The 6,789-nt window shown below is 45.8% G+C and overlaps 1 pseudogene; it reads right to left on the bottom strand.

Moving 5' to 3' along the window:
* Positions 1–4,855: 4,855 nt before the first annotated feature.
* Positions 4,856–6,186, bottom strand: LOC119647510 (annotated as a pseudogene).
* Positions 6,187–6,789: the final 603 nt, after the last annotated feature.

Here is a 6,789-nt window from a genome sequence, read left to right as displayed (position 1 = left end):
GATAAAAACCGAAAGTTCTATTCTTTTTATGACTAGAACTGTTTCGATATTTACTATTTGTTGAAAGCCCAAATCGAAACTGATGATATGCAAAGCAAATTATTTACTATTTATATCAATCCAATGAACAACTGATTGTAATTCATAGCAAGTGCCATAGGTACCTAACGATCAATGAAACAGTAATAGGCAGTACGTGATTACGCTGTTTAGGAAGTTGAATGTTCATCGTGGGTAAAAATAAATCGTTAAAACTTGCGCCCAAAAATTATTGACCCTAGTACAATGCGTTTGGTGACATTGTTAATGAATGTGTGAAAATGTCGACCTAAAATTATAATTTATGTATGAATGGGAGTTTCAATTGGTGATGGATAGTTGGGTTGGTACCAAGCAACAAAGCATTTGTTTCGAATTAGATAATCTTTAAAAAATCTGGTTATCGTCACGAATTAGATTTTAGAGAAAAAGTTGAAAGTTGGAATTCGATAGGGATTTTGTCAGCCTGGACTCTGGACTTTTGTATCAATTTTTTTTGGCCTCTTGTCTTTTAACTTTTTCTGAAAATGTGTCGGAAAATGATTTTGAGATGAAGATAAAGAAATTACTGACAGTTTTCCAGTAGCTATGCTATGAATGCAATTATGGTTGGTTGAAATCGAATCTGCATTTACCTTCCTGTCTTTTGATTGTATCTTTTTAGCTGGCCTTTGGGAGACGTGCTTTGAATTTTATAAAGAAGGGTCTGTTGTTGTGGATATAGCTCGATGATTACCAAAAATGTTTCTCTGGTGAGAGGTTGGGTTTAGTAAATTTGTAAATACCCCTCCAATTAAATACTGAGGAGGAGATACAGCTTCGACAACCGCAGTACAACCCTTTCCTGCTGCTTTTTTAGCATCAATAGCGTTATGCCATTTGGTCCCGGAGACTTATATGCACATAAACTGTTTATAGCCCAGTCGATCTTCTCGTCGGTAATTGCCGATTTGATAGTCTCGCGCGGCTCCAAGCAAGGCTCTGACTCACAGTCCTCCTCACTGGCGAGAAAGTGCGGCTGAACCAGCAGCTCCAATGTTTCACCAGAAGCTTTCATCGAGACGCCTTCCGATTTTTTCCTATGTTCCTTGGACAGAATTTTATTGAGCCTCGAAGATTTGCTGGTGCTTTCAATATTCTGTCAATAGTCCAACCAAGACCGCCTCTTGGCTCTTTTGATGCCCGACTTGTGTTTCTTCACACAGTCCTCGTATGGTTGTCAATATTTATGCCTATAGCAGATGCTGAAGATCTCCCTGATCTGAGTCCTGAGGCTTGACAAGTTCTTCATTCCGCCACGGCGGCGATGTCTCTTGCTGGTACGAGACTTTAAAGGCAATATTGAATGCCTTTTCCAGGGCAATCTTACCATTTTGCACACCGGAGTTCTCTGAAAGGTCTGCAGGCTTCTACGGCGAGATCTAAACTGAAAAGTGTCCAATTATAATCTGAGAAGATTCTTTCGTCAGACACTCTCCAGTTCTCCACCCCAAGAATTCCATTGTCGGTTAGTAGAGTGATGTCAAGGACCTCCTCCCAGCCGTCACAGTTCTCCGAGGGAGGGAAATGGAAGGTTGGTATACTGCCCCTGTTACAAATCTACAGACTTGATTATCGAACTACTTTACTTTAGCGTCGCAGCCTAACAACAGGTTGGGCGTCTTTATTGCTATGATGGTCGTCAAATATTCTTGTAGCAGAATTGATCGGTCGTGAGCCATGTAAGCCGAGGAAATATACACGTTCTTTACCCTTCCTGTTTCAATTTCATCACGACTAAATCGCTAAAACTCAGGCCCGGACACAGAAAAGCGTGTAGGCTCTTCCTCGCGAGGATACATGCTCTAGATCTGTCCTAATTAGCGTCTCCCGTCATATGGAATAGATAATATTTGCTTTGGAGGCTTTTGATGGTTCGGTCGCCTCCGATCCTAAGCTCCTGTACTAGCGCGATGTCGACATCTTCCTCTAGGAGGAAAACAAGCCGAGGCGCACCTAAAGTACTGCAGATTTATCTACATTACCTTCAGCATGATCTGCCTGCATGGCGGGCTCGTCAGTCCCCGTCGGACCGTCGATCCTCTCGGCCTCCTAGGAATTTCGTCATGGGGATAGCCTTGAGCTTTACGTCCTCCCAGGCGTCGCAGATCTTAGCGAAGAAAGTTCATGAAGAATTGGTCGTCGCTAGCTATACCTGGAACCAACGAACCACCTGAGAGGAATCAAAGTAAGGGATGTGTTCGCATTTGGCGTCCAGGAGGTGTTCAATGACCATCTCTGACAGCCTGGCTTCAGCGCTGGTCCTCACCTCCGGCATTAGTTTGCCGTTGTCGTAATTGCAACAATCGCCTGGTATTTAGCAAGGCCCTTTTCATCCCACTAGTCGACAGAACCGGCCTCCTTTTTGAAAAAATACAGAGACGCGAAGGGTGCTATATAGTCGAACTCTGTGACCGGTTGAACGGTGTCGCACGTTTAGTCAAAAATTCCCGACCAAATGACAGTAAACCGAGAAGAATCTTGTTCATTACAACCTTATAGGTAGCGCCCCACGGGTTCATATTAGCCCCGAAGTACAGCTGCATGTAGCATTTATGCTTATTTTTCCGTATTGCTTTTGTATTCGAATATCGCGGTATTCTTTATCAATCTGTCGATGTTCTGGCTTCCTGAAGGACAAGAGTCCTTTAGGAAAGTTTCCTTGCTCGTAGTTTTTTTCCTATTTTAGTAGAAACGCAATCGCGACATTGTATATTCGCATTTCTCAGTTTCCCGCTGGCAATGCAGCTCCTTTAGGGACGTGGCCTCCTCCTAAAGCCACCAACAATGTCCCCTCCACGAGAGGTCCACTTGACTTCCCCAGCCCAAGGCCCATACCGCGCTATCTGGCATTTTTATTACTTGCTCTCGAAGTCACCATACAACCTAACTATCCTTTGTCGCAATAATCAGTTTAATCTCTGATTTCACCGGCGGACTTCTTCCCCTTTGGTCAATGTTAAGAAACTACCAAATTTCTTCGAAATTTTCGCCGACTCAGCTTTCTACTGTCTTTTTTCTTCTTAGCCGGTTGCTGGGAACCAAGAGGTTCACCAATTCCGTCCTTGTTTCGCTTGATGAATACACACAGTTGATTTATGCATTCTCCCAGTGAAAGCTATCCGCCAGCGCCACACGTAAGTGGCTCCTAGAATTCATGTCCATTTTCGTGGAGAAATATTTGCTTGAAATTAACCTAACCTCGCAACTTCTTGAACTTGTATTTGGAGTTCAACTGCAGACCCTAAGGAACTGCGTCATACTTTTGTGCCACAGCAATGGCCGAAAAATCGTCTATGGCTGGGATGTTGATCTCGGAAATCCGGAACAAAGCCTAGGCGACTAAATTGTCTTTACCGGCCACATGTTGACCGTGCTCAGGCATAACCCTAACTTGGATAGAGCCGAGAAACTCTCAAATCACCCATCCAGCGTGGTCATCGTTATTTCGGCAAGCGTTTTGGTCGTTTCCTATCACCTCCGATGTTCAGACCAATCTTTGCAGGTTAGTCCTCGTCGGGAGGAATTGCATATCCATACCATCGAAGACGCCTCGCAATTTTTGTACAATCGGCACAACCCTATGTCAATCGTGCACTGATCCAACCCAAGATTTTTGTCTCTTTTACCGCGAGGCGCCCTTCATTGTCTTTGCCACCCTCATTATATGCTGCAATCCCTTTTCCCCATTGCTCCTGTTGTCGGATGCCTTTTCATTCATATGGCCATTAGGGCCGTCTAAAATAACAACACAGTCAGGCATATTATATAATAGGTCTGTGTCAAGTAGTTGCCATAAGCCATTTCTTTCGGCGTCGAATTGACGCGCTTGTGGTGCCTTGAAGAAATGAATTTTGCGATCAGCTGATATACATAATAGTGAGCTTAATCAACTATAAACCATCATCAAATCGCTAAACTTCTCGAAGAGGGTATCAATATTTATCGTGCAGACATGGATTTGTTTGGCTCGCGTCATGCGTCAAGAACCCTTGCTAATTTCTTGACAGGACCTAGGCCCATGTAATGCTGGGATTGAATGCTGTAGAGATAGAAAGCTGGACAGCTAGGCAGTGGCGACAAATCCGTCATGGGGAGCAAGGAACCTGTGTCTACTGCATTTGCCTTGAGAATGTCTAAACCTTTCGTCCAAACTTCCCCCTCAAAGAGACCGCGTTTATTTAGTGAGCCAGATGGAAGATTTCTCAAATGGTGCGCCCCCTAAGAGACCCACACCAGGGGTGTAACTCTAACATGTTGACTTATTGTAACACCACAGCCATCACGAGTCGAACTCCACCGTTGAGCGTATACGAAGCATGTCTGGATACGTTCTCAACCCCGAGGCATGCGTTCGCTGAAGATTACTCCTAAACCGATGCAATTGTCAAAGCATGCAACTAAGAACGGAGCAATCTCAGGGTAGCTCTTGATTGAAATTAGAAGACTTGGAACCCAGAGTCAGTTATGCTAGCACGATCAAGTGTGTAATTTTACTTTAGATATATTCAGAGCAAACACTCACTCGTCAGCAGCAAGAAGAAATCAAGGAATAGATTTATAGACGCTGGAAAGTCAAGCTAATATTCGATAGCATATGCTTTTGGCCAGGACTAGTTTAGTTTAGTGGGGGAGTCGCAGCTCCAAGCACCTAGGTCTTTTGTTAGGCCCATTGTACTAACACCGCAGATAGCCTATTGAATTGCCATCTCTTCCTCCTCAACATTTTTTTTCCAGTTTAAGGAACAGTGCCCCGTTAAAAGCCCTTCTAGAAGATTCATGTCCCACTTCTTAAGGGACAACAAAAACTACGTCTCCAAATATTTAATATAACACTGAACGCGCCGCAGCAGTAGTCACCGAAGACCGTGCAGATCTTGTACAGACTGCTTTTCACAGCGTTCCGCAAGGCAATGTAATTCCTGTCCAATTTCTTTCCGTTCAAGTTCATATTGCAAATCTGGTCCAGCTCTGCTTTCAGCCTCAGGAACGACTTGATTATTACCGGAAGCTCTTTCTGTACTACTCTGAAGCGATCCTCAGTAAGAGACGCAGCGCACAGTCCAGCCAATGCTTGCGTTAGCCAAATAATGTCCTGCGAGCGAGCTAGGATGAATGTAGTCTTTGCGCCTACCTGTTCGCCAAAAAGATAGTAAAAGCCGGGGATGTTGTAGAACGCCGAGCGGCAGGCGTCGTTTATGACTTGACCGATGTGGTTGACGGTATCGTTTACTCTATCGCAGGGATTCGTCGCCGGGGAAGTCATATTGCAAGAGGGTGGAGGTGATCTGCACGGGGGCGAAGACATCATGTTGCGAATCCCAAAGCTTTCATTGTACTGGCGGATGAGGATCCGTTCGGCTTCTAGTGTGGCAGGTGGCATTGGGCCCGGCAGTTTCTTCTGGAAGTAGGCCGACTGGATTGGGGCGGTTTTGCGAGATTCCGTCAGTTCATCGGTGAAAGCATCGATCATACTTAGGAAAGTTGGTTCCAGTTGTACGGATGTCCCCCGGGAACCGACAATGAGAAAATTTGCTGGCGCCGTTCGGAAGATTTCGACGTTGCTAAATTGAAAAGGTCCAACGAGGCCAAATGCTGAGCGATTGGGACTTTGCTCAACGACAACGCTTCGACGATGGTCACCCCTTCCTGGGGATTTAGCGCGGGTCCCTTTTCGATGAGTGTTCTTCGGTGGTTAAGACGATGATGAAGCAGATGTAGAGCAAGTACATGTTGCAGAGAATCTGCGAGGCGAGAATCCACGTGTACAGCAGGAGGTGGAAACTGAGCATGATGGAAGTCAAGGAGCTGAAGGACTCTTCCGGTTCCGCGTCGAACACTGCCGCGACTCGGCTGGTAGCAGTCCAGCTGACCACCCAGTAGACGAGCACAAAGCACATTACTGGCACGAACGACTTCATCAACGACATGTATATCACCGAATAAATTTGCGAGCGACTTTTCACGTACTTGCACTCTTGAATTACGGGGAACATGATCTCCGGCTCCCCAGTGAACCGCTCCTTGGAGAAATAATACAATCCCGCGTAGACCCCTCCCAGCGCAAGGAAGATGTAACGCTCGTTCAGGCAGTATCCCTTGTAGCATTCACGTAGCAGCACGTTGTACTCCTCGCTCAGAAACCCAGCGTACAGCCTAGCCGTGAGGAATCCCAAGAGGGCGTGCAGCACGAACGACACCCATTTCTTCAGGAACGTTTCGCAGAGCCAGGCGAACCGAAATGGGTAATATTTCGGAACGGCAAGGAACGAATTCCCCAGGAATATGCCGTAGAGCACGAGAGCGCTGATCAGCGGAGTAATCTTGAGCCAGGTGTATACGGAGAAGACTAGGCTGAAGGTTTCCGTTACCCACTGGATCGGATGGAGCAGGCTGAAGTTGACGAGTAGCAGGAATATGGACAGGAGCAGGTACTGGATGGCGATACCGAACGTTAACGCGAAGAGGCAGCGGCGAACGCAGAGTTTCTTGCACTCAGGTATCACATCTGTTTTAAGGTAAGAAAGGAGTCGACCAGGACTGATACTGGTGGATTGTGCGATGTAGGTGCAGCTTTAGAAACTTGTTTCCTACATTGCCGGGCTGAACTAGCGACATATACTGGATATGATGTTTTCGGGGAACACATGAGGACAGTGCATCTGCGTAAATGCACAAGTATAGAGACAAAGAAGCTTTTAGATTTGCCGT

The sequence above is a fragment of the Hermetia illucens genome, chromosome 2 (assembly GCF_905115235.1).
Source record: "Hermetia illucens chromosome 2, iHerIll2.2.curated.20191125, whole genome shotgun sequence".
Lineage (NCBI taxonomy): Eukaryota > Metazoa > Arthropoda > Insecta > Diptera > Stratiomyidae > Hermetia > Hermetia illucens.
This window is presented reverse-complemented; position numbering and strand designations above follow the sequence as displayed.